General features: G+C 42.5%; 1 pseudogene; it reads left to right on the forward strand.

Moving 5' to 3' along the window:
• The first annotated feature begins 17,474 nt into the window (after window positions 1-17,474).
• Window positions 17,475-18,420, forward strand: LOC148028981 (uncharacterized; annotated as a pseudogene).
• The last annotated feature ends 962 nt before the right edge of the window (window positions 18,421-19,382 follow it).

Raw genomic sequence — 19,382 nt, forward strand, 5'->3', positions numbered from 1 at the left:
TTTAGTGTCATATTCTATGGTATCTACTTCACCCTTGCTCTCATCACTGAAGGATTGGCAGTCTTCATATTCATCACTAGAATCTTTGTCATCCGACTGCTCGTCGTCTCCTAGGGTTTGATATGCCTCGTGTCGTTGGTCAAGAACTAGGACCCAGTTATACATGAGGTTTAAATCATGCACCCTGGTCCATTGCCACTTGGATTCCTCTAAGAGATCCTGGAGTGGTTTGAAATTTGCAACTTGATTGCCAGCTAGCTGGCCCGTTAGGTATTCTAGTATCCCCTGGAGTTCCCTTTTGTTGGATGGTATGTGGAAGGTGACAGGCTTAGGCTTTCCACAGAGGCTTCCTGCCATCATGCAGACTGGTGTAGAGAGTGCTCCGTTAGACTTGCCAATCGTTTTGATGGCTTACTCATATGCCTCATGATCTGAGAATGGCAGGTCGATTGTAGCGAGAACGTGCATCCAATCCCGCTCATCCTCTGGGCATGGGATATACTTGGTCAAGGGCCCATAGGGCTTCTTGACCTGAGTGTTCCCCTTGAGCATAGCAGAGATGGCGTCTAGGTTGACTGGTGAGCTCTTCCAAGTGTCCATCTCTATTCTTATGGCATCCATTCTATTGCCAAGGAAGATCAAGCCGACAGGCGGGTTTCCCCAAGTCTGGAGCACTGTGTGGCTAAGCACACTAACCCCTGCTCCCGTGTCTATGATTCCCTTTCTTGTTGTGTCACCTAGGGCTAGGACCGGTAAGACCGCATGCATCTCAGAGCCTTCCCAAAAGGCATTGACGTGCAAGGATTTAAACAAGGAGTGGGGAGTTGCCAAAAACCAAACTTCAAATAAAACTTGGTAATTGCATTTCTACATCACGGTCTTGAGGGTCTGCCATGACCTGCTCTTGTGATCCTTTCACCGCTTAAGATCTTGCCATAGGGTAGGATGCTGCTTAAGCAGATCTTCGAGGCTAAGTGTTACAAGAGTGGTCACTAGCGTGGTCAGGAGATCGTTGGATACTCGTCCTTCCCCTAACCTAGATTGTCTAGGCCAATGGCCGCGGCTGATCTGCGGCTCTGTCACGTCAAGGCTTGGTCTTAGCGGCACTGCTTGTGGCGCGGTTGCTTCTGCCGACTTAGGTTGAGGCGGTGATATCGGTGTGCTTGCACTGGAGAGGTCATCGATCTCGTCCTCTACGATGGGCTTAGCGTCTTTGAGGTGCTCTTGAGCCTCCTTTACCCATTCCTTCACCTTTTCTATGGCCTCTAACTGTCGCTTCGGATGCGGGTATTCCCCTACCTTAGCGCTTCCCTTTTCGGCCGTCTTAGGGGATGAAGTCTCTGCCTCTGCATCTGAAACCTTCTTTCCAGCAGGCAGAGTCGTAGCACTCTCGTTCTTTAGTGCGACCTTAGCTTTCGATCTCTTCTTTTTTCGCCTGCGGCTTTTCTTCCCTATCGAGGTTGCGTCAAGATTGCTAGGTCCTGGCAGAGAGATGCCGGCCTGCTTCATTTGGGCTCGGGTCATGACCCGCAATGGAATAGGTGTGGCCTCCCCATCGAGGTTTTCGGCACCAAACAATCCCAATGGGACATATGGCAAGTTGGCTGAACTAGAGGATGGCTTTCGCCTTGGGCAATCTATGAAAAGATGGGTGATTCCTCACTCTGTGTACCTTTGGTCAGCCTTGTCTCTATTTTGCTGCTCTCTTTCAGGGTAGCGTGATGAGACATGGCCGGGGTGACCACAAGTCTAACAAGTGACTAGATCCTATGGCTGCCCTCCTAGGCCTCTACCTCATCCTCGTCCTAACGCCATCACCGGCATGGGTCGATAATCCATGAGGACCGCGTTGCCCTCGTCGTCGTGCGAGATGTAAGGGTATATGTAGGTTTCTTCCTCCTTCGGCTCCTCCAAGTAGTGTACTAGAGCGTCGCTCGCGGTGGGTGGGTCACGTAAGGACCATGCGGTCTAGGAATGCCGGTAGGGTTGATGTCCATTCTAGGGATAGCTGGTTTCATATCGTTAGGTGCGGGAAGAGCCAATGGGGCTCCCCTTCCGAAGAATGGCTGTGGCCTGTTCGCTAGATAAGGCTGGCTGTAGGGTTGGTAATCTACAATGAGCGACATCATGGCCGAACCTACCACAGTTAGCACAAGGTCTTGACCTAGGGTCTTGATACTCGGCCGGCAAGTGGTTTCCGCCATAGTACATGCATTGGAGGTGCGGGCGCGTTGGTCGTCTCAACATGTCTTGCAACTTGGCTAATTCCATCTTGACCTCAGCCAAGCCTTGGTCTGTCTCGGTGGCCTTCCCCTTATCTTGGGATGATGGGATTGACCGCTCACTAGAGGCCGACGTTCTCTCTGAGCTTCGCGGGTTGGTCTCCTCTAGATTTGAGCTCCTAGAGCTCTGCTCTTTCAGATGATCATTGACTCTGATGGCTTCCTCAAACACTCTAGCCACCATATCCCGCTGCAAGCTTGAGTTGCCTGACAAAGCCTTATATAACTCCTCGTCTCGAATTTCGTTGATGAATACAGTCAAAACTGCTCTTTCAGTTGGTCGCTCGCCCAGAGGGATTCTCTATAGCGCTCTCTCATGGTCCGTTCGGTTTCGGCCAGCCAAGTTCAGCACTCGCTGCACCTCATGCAGCTCCATACTTTGCCTTTGGCTCCTAGCCTGCTGATCCCTATTGTACTCAGCTATGCCCTGCAATGCCTTGCGGGCTAGCCTTCTCTCCTCTTCTAGATCTGCAATGATTGCGTCTAATGTCCTGTCGCGGTGCTCGTACCGGGCGTGCGCATTGTAACTGCTCACCAGCTCTGCTGAATAGCATCTGGGAATACGTTCAAATCGAGCTCCTCATTAGACCGATGGTCTGAGCTCTCTTCCATCATGGTCGAGTTCTCGTGCTCCACTACGCTGTCGATCAGGTTAAATAGACTTGACAGATCCTCGTCGTTGGCGCTCCTTGCTTGGTCCTACTCTGCACTTTGATGGTTTGTCTATGTCTTGGGTCCTCTCCTATTGGTGGGTTCCTTGAGTGGTTTATCTGAGTGAGTTCCTTTGGTTATTGAATACAAACCTCAATTCATGGTCACTCGGTGTGTGTATCGTTTCTCGTGCACTTGTGCCCAATCAGGCTTTCAGCTTTCTTAAGTGTACTTCAAGTGCGGAGATTCAATGTGAGTGCAGCAAGCAATTCCTCAGTGTCTTACACACTCTCGCTTGTTTCGGGCCTAATAGGCTTGTAGATCCATTTTCTGGTCATTTTGTCAAGGTTTAGGGTTTCCTCATATGTCGCCTTGTTCGTTTTTGGTCAATTAGGTTTTACAGCTCAGCGGTTTGCATCTAAGTCTTTGGATCTCGTAACTGCCCACTTCTAGCTGCCCAGCGGCTGCGCACTACAATTTCTCTTATTACATGTGCCAGAATCAAGTTTTGAGCGCCCGAAGGGTTTCAATAGTTTGCGCTGCTGCGTATTTGCCGGGTTAGGTCAAATTTCTGAAAATTTTGATAAAAAGTTGCACTTGGACCAACTGGTCTGAATTGCAGGGTCTGAGTAGGTCACTCGGATGGTGGGCCAAATGGCACAAGGCCGAGGGCCGAATTTCGAGGATAGACTCGAACGGTTTTGATTCGGACGGGCCGAATGGTGAATTCGGACGGGCCGAATGGCACCAGGGCTGAGGGCCAAATTTGGGACGTGGCCGAGGGCCAAATTTGAGACTCGGACGGGCCGAGGCCGGATGTGCCACGTGGCAAAAAGTTTTGACTCGGACAGCCGAATGGGTTGACTCGGACCGTTTGCCTTGGATGGGTCCGAGGGCCGACTAAGGTTTGGCCGAGTGGGCCGAGTGACAAGGGCCGAGGGCCGATTCTAGGACTCGGCCCAAGAAAGGCCACTCGGACAGGCCGAATGCGGCACGCATAACCCACGCGAACACGATTTTGATCGATTCACCAAATGTAGGCCGGCACCATGGCCATGCACTTCCAGATCCTATCTAGGGAAGTAGAGGAAGAGATTCGTATACCTGAACGGGCCGGTAAGTGCGTTGGTGATGCGATCAAAATGATACGGGCTGGAGCTCTCTATCTCTCTCTCACTGAAATGGCACAAATGAGCTCTCCCTTGGCCTCCTGGCTCTTATATCCCTTCCCAAGTGTGGCGTTGATGCCCCAATCACTCACTTGCCGATCTTAGGCATCATTAGCGAGCATTTTATCCATTTTGCACGATTTTTTCCCTGTTTTGCCCTGTTTTGAAACAGTAAACCCTACCCTTCTCCGATTTGATTTCCTAATTCTAAGCTACGCTAAATGCAACAAAAATCGAAGGCAAAAAATTGAAATAGATTCTCAATGCTTTCCAATCATCAAACAATCAAAATATCCCAAAATACTTACTTGTTTTGAAGATCAAAAACACCCAAGCTTCCTACCTATCTCAAGCTCCGTTTCGGGGATGAATCCCCTACTTCGATGCTCGATATGAGGCGCGCAAGTGCTCAAGCTTGAATCCGTTGGTCCCCGCAACGGAACCAAAATGTGGAAGCTTTCACTCAACCACCAAGACCCACGGACCGCTTATTGTTTCAAGCGTTCCAAGCGAGCTCTAATGGCTATCTCTCACCTAGCTGACACGTCATCAATCATACGAGTGTAGTGAGCTTACCTTGATGCTTGATCGAGTACCCTCATCTCTCTTGCGCTCCGGTAGCTCCACGATTCTGGATGCTAGCTCAAGCATCCTCAATCCTCCTCCATCTCTAAGCTCCATCCTCCATAGCCGTGCGCATAAGAGAAGAGAAGAAAAGAAGGGGAGATGGTGAAGAGCTTCACCCCCCTTGATCCCTCACTCCCACACACTCACTCCCTCACACTCTCACACTCCCTCTCTCAAGAGCACACACAAGAAAGAAGGAGAGAAGAAGAGAGGAAGAAGAAGACTCCTTTTTCCACACACCAAAAGAATGAGCTTCTCATTCACTTTTCAACTTTATATACAAAACCCTAAATCCCTTTTGGGCGGTCATCCCCTTTTTCCCTTCTTTACATGGCCGATCATAGCCTAGGCCCTTTTTCCCATTTCCCACTATTGTAATTTTATCCTATTCCCAACTAATGCATACAATTTGCACAGGAGCGAGCCAAATGCTCTTTTACAAGGATTTGGGAGTGCTTCCATATTTAATGGTATACCTTTTACTCTTTTGTTGTCTCGGGGCGACATGAGACTTTCTGAGGGTCATGCCCGAACATTTAAATTTTTCAGGGTCTGGTTACCGGTCAAGGCACCTTTTTCTGCTTTTATCCTGCACCTTTTTTGCTATTTCCTTTCTTCCATTTTCCGCTCCTCTGTGATGTGATAACATGCCCGTTAGGATGACTTACGGGACTGAGGCAATTTCGCCATTAGAATTCCTTGTCCCTATCCTGAGGATAGTAGTAGTGTAGGAGAGATGGAAGGGGAGGGAAGCTTGAACCAACTGCCTCATGGAATTGGAACGACTCACTGAGACTCGGCTCCTAGCTACCCATGCCCTAATTTGTGAGATTCGACAAGCATGTCAAACAATGTGACTTTGAGCAGGGAGACCTTGTTTTGCTTTACTCATTAAAGGGTCATAAGCAAAAATTGAAAATTTGAGGGTTGGGACTTTTCTGAGTGCGCACCATTAGTAAGACGGGCAATGTAGTAGCAAATGGCACGAGTGGAAGCTATGCATGCAAAACTACAGGGAAGCCTGCAAGAAGGAGACCAGACACCAAAATAACGACACCAAGAATAGGAGGATGCCCTGGTATTTCAACTGTGGACGTCAATGGAAGAGCAAGGAAGGTTGGAGAAAGAAATAGAAGCTGTGTCAGAAAGGAGAGACAAGGCCATCAACAAAGCCATTGGAAGCCTACAAGACAACCTAAAGAATGCCCGTGAGGAGATGGAGGCACTAATGGCCATGGCCATGATCGAAAAAGGAAGCTACACTGAGCAGAGCTTGAAAGTTATACACAAACTACTGAAGATCTATCAGAACGGATTGCAAAAGCTTACCAACAATACTTTGTGCCTTAGCAAGGTAGGAGGATAGCCGAGGAGCAGTCAAACCGCCGGGATAAAGAGAAGACCCAAATGATGAAAATCTGGAGCAAGTGGCAAGAGGTGGTAATGATCTTGTCTCAGGAGATGGAGAGGGGTAAGGAAAACATGGAAGAAAAGGCATAGTAGTGGGCGGAACACAACCTTGAAAGAGGAGCAGTCGAATCGCCGGGATAAAGAGAAGACCCAAATGATGAAAATCTGGAGCAAGTAGCAATAGGTGGTAATGATGTTGTCTCAGGAGATGGAGAGGGGTAAGGAAAACGTGGAAGAAAAGGCATAGCAGTGGGAGGAACACAACCTTGAAAGAGTGCGGGATTGACAGAGTGCCTGGCAGTATCAGAATGTGAGAGGGTGCTCACAGAGTCTAGAGCTGAGGCTGTTGAAGTGTGCTCCAACATGCAGAGGACAGCCTTTTTTAGCACTGTGCTTCATGTCACACAAGTTGAAGGCAAGGACTCGGTGGAGAGAATGAGGAGGAAACTGGAACTGACAACCAAAGCTTAAAGATATGGCCTGCAAGAGCGCACACTTCCAACCAGCACACGCCATAACCTAGGAGCAGCAACGTAACTACTTGTGGCAAGATGGCCTCTCCACCGATGAGCTTAGGGAACTTGGATTCCAGGAACAAGAGCAGCCCCACCCACCCCCAATCCAACTCTCCATGAAACAAGACACCGAGGAAGGGCAAGCATTCGAAGAAGAACTGCAAATCAGGGAGGCCAGTTTGCCCTTACCTAATCCACCCCCATAAGAGCCGGAGGGTACCCAAGTTCCCAAGCGTGTTATTGCTACAAGAAGAAGAAGACGGGAACTTGTGGAGCAAGCCCAGCAGAGGGCACAAGCATGGCCATAGCAGCTTCCTGATGAGCCCATGCCACCATGGGAGGATCACCACCCCATTAACTAGCCATAAGAGCTGACTACCTGGCAACAACAAGCTCCAATCCCGACCCTTCGAGTTCTCCTTCCTCTACCCATGGGCCTTAAACCGAGTCTTACCCCTGGAATTAGTGGAAGGAATCATTTGTTTGGGCAATGCTCTAGCAAACCGATGGGTTGAGAAGCGAAGCATCATCATCATACAATAAAGGTAGGAGCCCACGGACTAGTGGCAGGACAAGGTCTATCAGGTTCCCAAAATTGTCCAAGGCTACGAGGCGCAGCCAAAGTGGTGAAGGAGGATTTGGGACACCAATTTTGATGCATGGATGGCCTTTTGCGGCATGCTACAGGATGAACGGAATGATCCCACCTACATGCCCTACCTCGCAGACATGGAGTGGATTATGATAGGGGGTGCATGGCAGGTATGACTTTTTGAATATCTACAACGTCGATTCAGCAACTCCCGAGGAATGCATAACCTTCAGAGTAGGGGACTTGTGCCCTTCTATTCATCACTTCCTCAAGGATTTCTCTTCCTGCGCCCAGACCCAGCCTTCATAACCACTTGTAATTACCTTAGGATCATTAGGTTTCTGCTTAAACAAAAGCAAGTAGCTAAGGAATCCCACCTCCTCCCCACTCTTCTTTTACATTAACCTACGAATAGATAGTTGTGCTATGGCTAGGCTCATGATGAGGGCAACTTTATGAGGTGCACCCACCCTTTTTTTTTAGCCACATTTCTCAATGCGAGGGCTAACATCAAGGAATACTTGTAGAGCCATGCCTTCTTGATTAAATCCCTAAGACCACCTCGCAACTCATCCAAGGAAGATCAGGGTAGAGTCTAAGAGTACCCCTAGTATCCAAAAAAAAAAAAAAACCACTTTGTATGCCACAAATCACTGCACCTAGTGTTTTCACACCTAGCCCCACCCCCCATGACACATGCTTAGGGCACAACAAGGGTAGGGCAAACCTAGGGAGATACCATTCACCTATGGTTAGACGTGTCACCCTAAGCTTCACGCACTGCACCCTCTGTCTACACCAATTGGGTCCTCAAGTGTGGGACACCACCAAGGGCCTACGACCATGTAAAAAGGGGATGATCACTCAAATGGGATTTAGGGTGCTTTATATATAAAGTTCAAAAGATGAATGAGAGCTCATTCTTTGGTGTGTGGCAAAGCGGAATCTTCTTCTTCTCTCCTTCTCTTCTCTTTGCTTGCTTGTGTGTGCTTGAGGGAGGGAGTGTGAGTGTGTGAGGGTGAGGGATCAAGGAGGTGAATCTCTCCACCATCTCCTCTCTTCTTCTTCTCTCCTCTTCTTTTCACTTCTCTTCTCTTGTCTCACGTGTGGCTATGGAGGATGGAGCTTGGAGGTGGAGGTTTGAGGATGCTTGACCTTGCATCGAGAATCGTGGAGCTATCGGAGTGCTTGAGAGAGGAAGCAACTCAATCGCACATCAAGGTAAGCTCACTACACTCATAGAGAGGGATAGCACATCAGCTATGTGAGAGAGGTAGCCATTAGTACTCACTTGAAACACTTGAACAATAAGTGGTCCGTGGGTCTTGGCGGTAGAGCTCGTGCTCACCTCTACAGAGTATTAGAGAGAAGACTGTGTGGGGATTCCCCTATGGATTCTTGTTGTATTTATGATTATTTGGTAAAACACTAAAAAATATATGCAATAGTATAAGATTTAAAAAATGAGATGATGCGAAACTAGGGACCTCAAAGAGAGACACTAGAGGGGATGGTGGGACAGAGCTTGAGCACTCTACACTTCCTACTAGACCCAGTCCTCCTGAACGGAACATGGAAGATGCACACAAGAAGAAATAGTAGAAAAAAGAAATAAGAAAAGCCAAAGGAAAAGCAACCAAGATGAAAGCTTCTCTTTGACATAGAGCTGGTCACTATAGATCTTTAAAAGGTTTTAGAAGAGAGGATTCTAAATAGCAAAATTGAGTTTACATTGGGTGAAATTCTTGGAATAGCAAAGAGAAAGTTCCATGAAGAAATCATAGATATTATAAAAAGAAATGGGTAATTTGTGGATGAATCAATTCAAGCAATGATACAAAGTAAAGAAGAAACAAGTTTACAGAGCATACAATTGGTTTCTGAAGATTTTGTAGATGCAGAGGTTGCTTGTAAAGAAGAAAAAGAGCTTATTGTAGACCATGTTGAAGCAAACATTGTTGCAAAGAAGAGTTGATATGCAATAAAAATATAAGAGATGTACGACCTATGCAAAAAAAAAGGATAAAGTGGCTTCGCGGATGATACCCCAGAGTCATTATTCCAAAAATCATTGGACCCGTGCTACCACAGAGACTATATTGAAGGTTGGAGAGCTAGAAAATCCATGCATTGCATTGATAAACCATGGTTTGGAGATAAATGTTATAGTGAGGAGTATTTATGAGAATGGAAGTAAGCCTATAAATATCAATCATGGATGGAGGCCGTGGGTAGCCAACAAGTCCACAATACACATGTATATTGCCTCTTCAAATGTGAAGATTACCACAGGAGATTTATAGAGTGATAATTATTTCTTTGTGTAGGATTCCTCATCATACCCAATGATCTTATGGCAACCATTTATTATTGTAGCATGAATGGAGAATAAAATTCTAGATTATGGTTTTACCTATGCAAGAATTAGTGCATTTTATGATAGTGTGTGTCAATCATGTAAGAAATAAGGATACATTGAGGGATAATTCCACTACCTCCCAATACCAAAGAGTTATAGGAGTCGGGTTTTTACTAAGTACTACTAGATGTGGCACTATAGTGGTATTGAGAGGACAAAGCTCTCACCTATTGTTGTAGGTGAATATGCTTTTACTTTGGGCTTCATAAGATGATTAGCAATGGCATGTTTCATGAAATTCCATACGATTGAAGAAATAAATAGAGCTTCTAGAAAATATATTTGCACGAGAGGAAGGAGTATAAAAGTGTAGAATTTATTGTAAGATAATGAGAGGATTACAAGGTTGTATGATAGGGTATCTTTTGTAGACATAGTTGTAGGTAGAAAATTTAAGATATTCAAGAGAAGAGGATTAGATGAATATGAAGAGCTAGAGCTTAAGATAAAGAGGCAAAGGAGGATCGTGAAAAAGAAGAATATTCAGAGCTTATGAAAGATAATAAAGACCTCAAATTTACAAAAGAGTAAGTAGTACATATTGAAGGATGTGCAGGTTTAGAGGGGGTGGATGTTGATACAATAGATATCTAAAGTGTGAAAACAAATAGGTTCTTTAGTGTTACAAGATTTCAGTGTATACCTATGGCATGGGTTATTTAGTGATTTATGTGACCTATCAAGGGTAACTTAGTGTATGACACAATGTAAAGTACAAGTTCATATGTCAACATATCTAAGTGACCAAAATGAATTTATCAAAAGCCATTACTATTGTACTAGGACTTATTTTGAGTGGTACAAGTCTTCCAAGCTAAAAAATATAAAAAAGTATAGTATTTATAGAGAAAAAGTTTTTGTCAAAACAAGTTGCAACATGTAGATACAAAAAAAAAAGAATACAACAAACATCAAGAGTTTGAAAGGCAAAAATCATGAAAAGCAACAATGAAAAGTAGACTTGAACTGCTACAATGATTATAAAAAGAAATCTCAATCATTGTTTCAAGCTTGTAAAAATAAACAAGTGACTTACTATTATGATTAATGGGGTTGAAGTAAAAGACATGTGATTCTATCTCTTTACATGTGTCTTTAGCTCAACAAGGCCTACTTTTGGGAGATTATTTTTTGGACAGATCTAAAGATATCTTTACCTACAGATGGAAAGTGTTTATATAGCTTTAATTGAAGAGCTATCATTGGTTTTTACTAAAGAAATAGAGATAAAGTAGATTTGAATTCTTTTATGCATATCTGGGCTATTTTGATAGGGTATTCTTTAGTATTTTCCAAGTGTTTCCTTTGTATTTTTTATGGTAATTTCTTTTGGACTAAAGGAGTAGTGCAAAGCTATCATCTTAGATAGAGTTTTCCTAAGCTATCATCATAGGTGTAGTGTTTTTAGCTTGAAGAGATTTATTGCAATTGTACAGTGATTCCAAGAGTAATATAGTTACGTGTTGGGTTGACCTATTTCTTATATATCCAAGAGTTCTTGTTCCACTATGTTTCTCCTCCATTTTTATTTTCTTTTCCTTGATTCCTAGTAGATTTAACCTAATCCACAGATAAGGATATTCATAAATAAGCCTTGAACGCACGTGATGTAGAGAATATACAAATAGTAGCTTCCACGAGGACCTTTCCAATCCCCAATAGCATATGTAAGGAAGGATCTTCATCTCTCAAGTCTCTCACTCTCATATTCTCAACATGCTCTCAAGTTTGCACACCACAAGAATGAGATTATTCATTCACTTTCGAGTTGTTATACATGGTCTCTATTTTTTTGGGCACCCTCCCATTCCATTAACTTAGACCAACCTTTTCTTACCTTGCATATAGTGTTTACCTTTTACAACTATTTTTCGACTTGCCAAAGCAAAGTTTGTTGAGCTCATGCCTCACTTGGACTTTACAATTTTCATAAGAGTGAGCTCATTTCTCTTTTATAAAAATAGTTCTAAATAAATTTTTTTCCAAATATTACATACATTGAACAATTGATCTATTTTTGCCTCTCTGAAAAATTTTCCATTCTTTGCATGCTTTCTTCATTGTGCCTTCCCTAGAAGGGGTCAACAATCCATTTATGGTTCACTAGAGTTCTCTCACACCTAGTGGTGATCCATTCAGGGTTCATCTCACACCAAAGAGTGATATGAGGGCTCTCAACTTCTCGGAGGAACCTCTCTTGCTTGATAGTGACCCATTTAGGGTTTCACCACAATAGGATCACCACCAAGCCAAATGAAGGCTTTTACAAGACTACTACTTGATTTTAGTAAAGGCACATTAGAAAACAATGAAGCCTACTCTTTTGGGGTTTAGACCATACTAGGGTCATCATCGAACCATATGAGAGCCTATCCTAACTATCACTAACTCATTTCTTCCTTTAGGAAACTACATAGATCCCTTTAAAGAGCTTTTATATTTCAAAAGTTGCAATTCACTTGGTTTATTTATTAAAAAACATTGAGTCTTGTTATTGCAATTGCCCTAATGATGCACATAGTTAGAAATAGCCCACATGTGCTACATCATTGATTTAGATATCCAACTTGAGTGTCACTTGTTTTGTAAAATCTTGTGCTAGAAGGGGCATTAGAGCTCATAAAGTTGCTCAATGTTAAATGGATGTGCACATGTGCTTTTTATACTCTCCTTTTCCATAGTTAAGTCTTCATGCTCATGCACTTCTCAATCATAGGCTATAGTCAAGGACTCAACTTTATTTACTCATTATTTTGATGACCAAAATATAAGAAAGAGTTTCATTAAACATGTATAAAGTAAGCATTAAAAGAACTTCCTAGATGGGATAAGAGCTGCGTTAAAATTTTGGAAGATAGCCATCTTGGTAATATAATTGACATTTTATATTTAGTTTATCTATGTGGTGTAGTTTTATAGGCATTTCCACTCAATACATGGGTTGTTTTTGTCAGAATTATAGCATGTGGACCCTATGTAAGCAAGGGTACATGAAGGGAAGGTGAGGTGTGAATGAACTAGAGAATAGGAAAAACCCTAACCCTAGCTTCTAGTGGCAATATAAATAGCCCTAAGGGTCACTCTTAGTGTAGAAGAAAGAGTGTACCAGTTGTACTTCTTGGGCAACTAAATAAGCAATATCTTATTCTTGTACTTTGTGACTTCTCTTCTCCCTCTTGTGCACACTCCTCTATACTACAACTTTGATACTCTAACATGGTATCAGGGCCACCTCTAATCCAATTGGCCCAAGTGCACAAGTGACCTTCATTTCTTTATCTTACCTTCTCAACCTCCATAGTTGTCTACAATCCATTGAACTTGGAGAACTTAAAGTGGCCAAAGGAGGGTATCTTAGCTCTAGCCTTCTTCTAGAGATATCTTCCCCACCTCAAGTTGTTCCATCCTAGCATGATATAACCTTGACATTAGGCACGCCATATCTCAGCATTGCTCGTTTATCAAGAAAAAGCGTAGATTTAGGCAGTGTCTCAGTTTGTAGCTAGTCTCATGCCATAGGAGGTGCAATGCTGGTGAATTCCATGGGCATTGGTAGCCCCCTAAGTGCATTACCCCTATCTAAAAGGGGTTCCCAATATTCCTCCTTTGCTGGCCACTGTGGCAAAACCCTAACTGTCAGCCTGTGTCTGGTAGCCATAGCCAAAAACTTGAAACTTGTTTTTCTTCAATTTTCTTCTTATTGAAGTCATGAACAATGATTCTAATTATTGATTGAGCAAGATTCAAGTTCATTGCAAATTTGGAGGGTCAATAATCAGAGCTTCTTATATCCCAAAGGTGACTCTCAAACCTATCATTCAATTTTATTTCAACACAAGTATTTCATTAAGCTTGGATATTAGTGTTTTTAAATACCACTGATCAATCTAGTTATCATTGCTTGCTAGTTATTCTCAGTGACCTTGAAGGTTTATAGACCTTAAGCATATTCAATAAGTGCTTATCTATCATCATCTCTTGACCATTGTACGGCTATGTGTTAGACATAAACATAGACTACTTCATCTCCTCTCCAAATGTTATCTTGTTGATTTCTTAATCACTTTGATCCTATTACTCATTTGATTTAAATATCATTTCATTTGTTTCCATTTTTATTGCATGCCTTCTTGTAAAGGATTAGACACTGCCATTGCCATGTGCAATTGGTAAGACCTTCCTATCATTTCATTTGTTTCCACTTTTATTGCCCGCCTTGTAAAGGATTAGGCATTGCCATTGCCTTATGCAATTGGTAAGACCTTCCTATGGCCTATGTTGATAAAACCTCAAATTGGCAAGTTTGATGGGAGAGACTTTCACCCATTGCAAATTGTACTGAAATATACAATGATGGAAATGATTATTGGCCCTTTATCAAAGGGACCAAGACCATTGACCCGTCCAACCCTATAGATGTAGAAGTTGATGAAAGAGCCCAAGCCATAATAATGTTTCACTTGGATGAATCCTTAATCCACTATATTGATCAACTTGCAATTTTAAAGAAGAAGTGGGATGAGCTCAAAAAATTGTGTAGTGCAAGAGGAAAGAACCCCAAAATCTTCCTCAAAATAGAGTTTTTCAACTTGGAATACAAACAAGGAGATGACTTGGAAAATTTCATTTCCCACATGAAGGGATTGATTGCCCAACTAGCTTTAGTCTAAGCTCCAATTGCTTAAGAAGATGCCATTGCAATACTTCTAAAAGTTATAAGGAAAACGTTCCTCACTCTTGTAACTACTCTAACAAATGTACCAAATCCCACACTTGAAGGTTTCATCCAATATTATCTAGATGAGGAGAAAAGAAATCAACAAAGAAGGTAGCACTAGCTCAGCATCTACCTCAACAACCCATTATCAACTCTTAGTCTATACTATTTCTACTAAATGTTACTTTTGCAATAAAAAGGGACATATTATAAGCAACTGCTGGAAAAACCATCCCAAAAAGATGAATTGCAACAAACCTAAGCAAATAGGACATATCACCAGTACATGTCCTAACTTCCCTGAAGCACAAAAAAGATTGGAGGCCAAAAATGTCTCCAAATCGCCTAATAAAAACCTTTTTTAGTATATGGTATATCATCTTTTCATAAACATCCTTGTAGCCTACATTATAAAGGCATCCCACTAATTGATTGAGGGGGGGAAACATTTCCATGCTATGTAATCCAATGCCACCTTGTTATTTGGGGGGGAGGGGGGGTGTTAGAAGTTTAGCATGTGAACCCTATGTAAGCAAGGGTGCATGAGGGGAGGTGTGAATGGGCTAGAGGATAGGGGAAACCCTAACCCTAGCTTCCAGTGGCTATATAAACATCCCTAAGGGCCACTCTTAGTGTAGAAGAGAGAGTGTATTAGTTATACTTCTTGAGAAATTGAATAAGCAAGAGCTTCTTCTTGTACCTTGTGAGCCCTCTTCTCCCTCTTATGTACACTCCTCTATGCTAGAAATTTAATATTATAATAGTTTTTTGAATTCTTAGGTGGTGGAAAATAAAAATAGAGTTATCATTGGCTTGCCTTCCCTAAAGCACTCTCATTGTAGCTGGCCCAGGTAAAGCAAGCTTGATTCAATCCAATCCTTGGTGTGATATCCTGTTTATCTGGCTAGTTGCATTCATACCCTTTCTAGATAGACATTTTTCTTAGTTCAATACATAGTTCTAATATTGAAATTACATGTCAAAGAGTAGCCAATCAATGTCGGCAGTAGAGATAGTTATTAAAAGGATATTTGGATATAGATGAGATCCTATCAAATCTCAATGGGCAAATTTAGCAATGTTGATTCATTGTGCATGTGCATTCTATATGCTTCAATGGGTTCATCAATGTGTTGACCTTACTATAAATGATTTGAGAACAAAGATACGTCTAAACTAAAGGTAGCACCCATTTGCTTTAACCAGTAATAAGGAATGTATTCAGTAAAGCACCTTTCTTTTATGAATGATTATGGTGTCTAATTTGGAGAGTCTATGGTTGATTTTACTCACATCCATGGTTTTTAAACATCTTCATGCAATATAGCTTAGACAATGTGATACCACCATCTAACCATAGGTTTTTACCATATATTGATGGTCAACACTATGGACACTTTATAAGATATTATGGATGCTTCATTGGTAGCAACTTTTAGGTGACTACTTTGCCATCAATGTGTGATGAAATAAGAGGAGGTTTTGGGATGCTTTATTAGCAATGTCTATTAAAGCATCTATTCTATATATTATTTGGAGCTTTGCATAGGGGATCCTGAACCAACCATAAAGCTCCCAAGCCTATGTGGCTAAGAAGAAGAAGTTTTATATTCAAGAAATAAAGAGGGCTTTTTCTTGAAGAGTGAGTTGGGGTTATATCCTCTCTCTCTCTCTCTCTCTCTCTCTCTCTCTCTCTCTCTCTCTCTCTCTCTCTCTCTCTCTCTCTCTCTCTCTCTCTCTCTCTCTCTCTCTCTCTCTCTCTCTCTCTCTCTCTCTCTCTCTCTCTCTCTCTCTCTCTCTCTCTCTCTCTCTCTCTCTCTCTCTCTCTCTCTCTCTCTCTCTCTCTCTCAATTCAACACATGCACACACACTTTCTCTATCTTTTAATTGAACATACACACACTCCTCTTTCTCTTTTTGACTTGAATATAGGATATGGTCATGGAAAGGGAAGAGGTGAGTCTTTGAAAAATATATATATATTCCTAGAGAGAGAGAAAGAGAGATGAATTTCTATTTAATTTGGACATATGAAATGATATGATATTTAATGGTTGAACATGTGTATCCAATATGCACATACTCTAAAAACATCCACAAATGTATATAGACAACATAGACTAAAAAAACGCATGACCAATCCATATACACATACACATATATGCATGCATACATTTGTGCAAACACATATGCACATGTGTGAACATATATACGTACATATATGCATATATATGTACATGCTTATACAATTGTAAATATATGAGTGAGAAAAAATGGAGAGAGAGAGAGAGAGAGAGAGAGAAAAGGAGAGAGAATGGATACACTTACAAATAAGCACACATAGACACACACACATATCCATACACAAACATATACATGTAGTGCATACACACATGTACATACACATATACATAGATGAGGAAAGGAGAGTAAATAAAAATGATGAGAGTAACAGAGAAGACACACATTTATGAAACCCCATAAATAGTCACACACATATTAAACATAAACATACATGTGCACACACACACACATTAATATATAGCTATAATCTATAGTATAACCAATTATTATTATGTATAATTATATTTCATGCACTATTATGTATTAGTGATAATTGTGATATATGCATTATAATGATTAACACAATAATGTAATTGATTAGATAGTCATAATAGATTATTAATACATAAGTTATATATATATATATATATATATATATATATATATATATATATATATATATATATATATATATATATATAGTGGTGTGGCTGGTCCACAAGTAGAGCCCTCGGTAGTTAGGCAGTTATGGCTCCCTCTTGAGGAAAACCTTTCTTGATGTACGTTGAGCCCTGGCTACATAATGAAAGAGGATGCCCCAACACAGGGGAGGGATTCTGAGTATTGAACTAATTGTGTGCACACCACATTGGTGGAGACTGCAGGGTACCAACTTTCCCTCTGTGCACACTCTGTCCCTTCAGCGCCCTACGCTGTTCTTCAGCCTTGTAAGAGACCTGGTGGCCGAGATGAGCCACTCTGTTTCACCCCGTCAAACCCCTGGCTCTCCCCAATTTGAAGACGCATCAATGAATCCCGAGTTTGGGGTGCCCACCCTTCACATGGAGCAGATTTTTCACTCTATGAGTGATTTGATTGTCCAAGTGAATCAGACGAATCAAGGCCTGCTAAGCCAGAATCACACTAATCAGACTATCCTTAATCACTTAGTTACCCCAAATCACACCCGTCCTGATCCCAAAATCCGTCCCAAACCTTTTTCAGGTTTACCCACAGAGGATGTTCTTACCTAGTTAGATCATTTTCAGAACGTGGCTACCTACCACAATTGGTCAGCCCATAAACAGGTCATGGAAGCTAGTACTTTGTTTGAAGGAGTGGCTGCTACCTGGTACATACAGCAATCACAAGAAGTAAAGCATGATTGGAATACCCTCAAGTCAATGTTGATACAAGATTTCGCCCATAGTAATATAACTCAGACAGCCCTACAGCAGCTGAAGTACCAATGTTGATACACAACTCTTACTGCGAGCAGATCCAACGATGTTAGAGGAGATGAAACTCTTCTTCTTGTGGCCTCGACTACGACATGACCTCTCAAGAAGAGTACGTGATCAAGGGCCAACCTCTTTCCACTCTGCGATTCAAATTGCTCAGAGAATAGAAGGCAGTGACAAATCTGATGAAGTTCCATCATTTCATCCTCCACCCATCCCAACCACTATTCACCCATATGTGGATACTACATCACCAATGGATGTTGATGTACAAAATGTGCAGGTTAATCACAGAGAGCAACAACAACAATCCAGTTTTCGAAACCCCTCATATCCTCACCGTCGTTCCCTACCGGAGCGGGATGCTCAAGGGAGACCTAAATGCTTCTACTGTAACAACTACGGGCATGTCAAAAGGCATTGCCATCGCTGGCTTGCCACTCAACAACTGCAAAATTCACAGGTGGCTGTCGCTGATTCTGCAACTCTGGCAGCCTTGCCGGAAAACCTTTGAGTGGGTGGCTAATGGAAGGCCCCCACCCGCAGTTCCAGGCCACAATCTCTTCCAGCCGCCATGTATGCTCTACTATTGTCCACTTGCATGACACTACTCATGAGGCCCTTTTAGATTCAGGGAGTACCATTTCTTCTATTAGCTCTCATTTAGTCACTCAATTAGGCCTTCAGACATCCTCCACCACTCCAATTTCTTTTTTGTTTGGGGATAACAAGGAATTGTATACATCCAATACATTAGCTCATTGCACTTTTTCCATTTCCAAGAACACTTTCCAGCATCAGTTTTATGTCCTCCCGAGACAACTTTTTCCTATCACTCTAGGTTGCGATTGGTTCATCAAACAGAAAGCACGTATCCAGTTTGACACTCATCATCTAGTTCTTCCTCAGGCCCTCCCCATACCTTTACTTTATTCCCAAGCTGGACCCAATTTTGTCCAAACCCAATGCACTATCATTGATGTAGAGACTCGATCCATAGATATCAGATCACTCCTGCATAAGTTCCCTACCCTCTTCCAAAAACCCATCAAAACTTCTACAGTCAATCTTCCTATATCTCATACCATCCCTACCACGCACGACCGCCCCATCAAAATGCCTGCACAAAGACGATCCCCTAAGGAGAATGCCATCATCAATACCGGAGTCCAAGAGATGCTATCCAAAGGTATCATAACACCCTCCAATAGCTCTTGGGCCTCTGAACCCCATCTTGTCCGGAAGGATGACGGCTCTTATCGATTCTGCATCGACTTTAGGCCCCTTAACAAGATCACAATGCATGATCTCTACTCTCTTCCCCGAGTAGATGATCTTCTTGACCAATTGGGGAAATCTCGTTACTTCACTTCCCTTGATCTTGCATCTGGGTATTGGCAGATACCACTTGATCCTGGAGATGCACACAAAACAGCCTTTCAAACGCCCACTGGTCTGTATCAGTTCAATCGCATG

The sequence above is a fragment of the Lygodium microphyllum genome, chromosome 11 (genome assembly GCF_053477565.2).
Source record: "Lygodium microphyllum isolate KBCC chromosome 11, Lygodium_microphyllum_v1.1.10, whole genome shotgun sequence".
Classification (NCBI taxonomy): domain Eukaryota; kingdom Viridiplantae; phylum Streptophyta; class Polypodiopsida; order Schizaeales; family Lygodiaceae; genus Lygodium; species Lygodium microphyllum.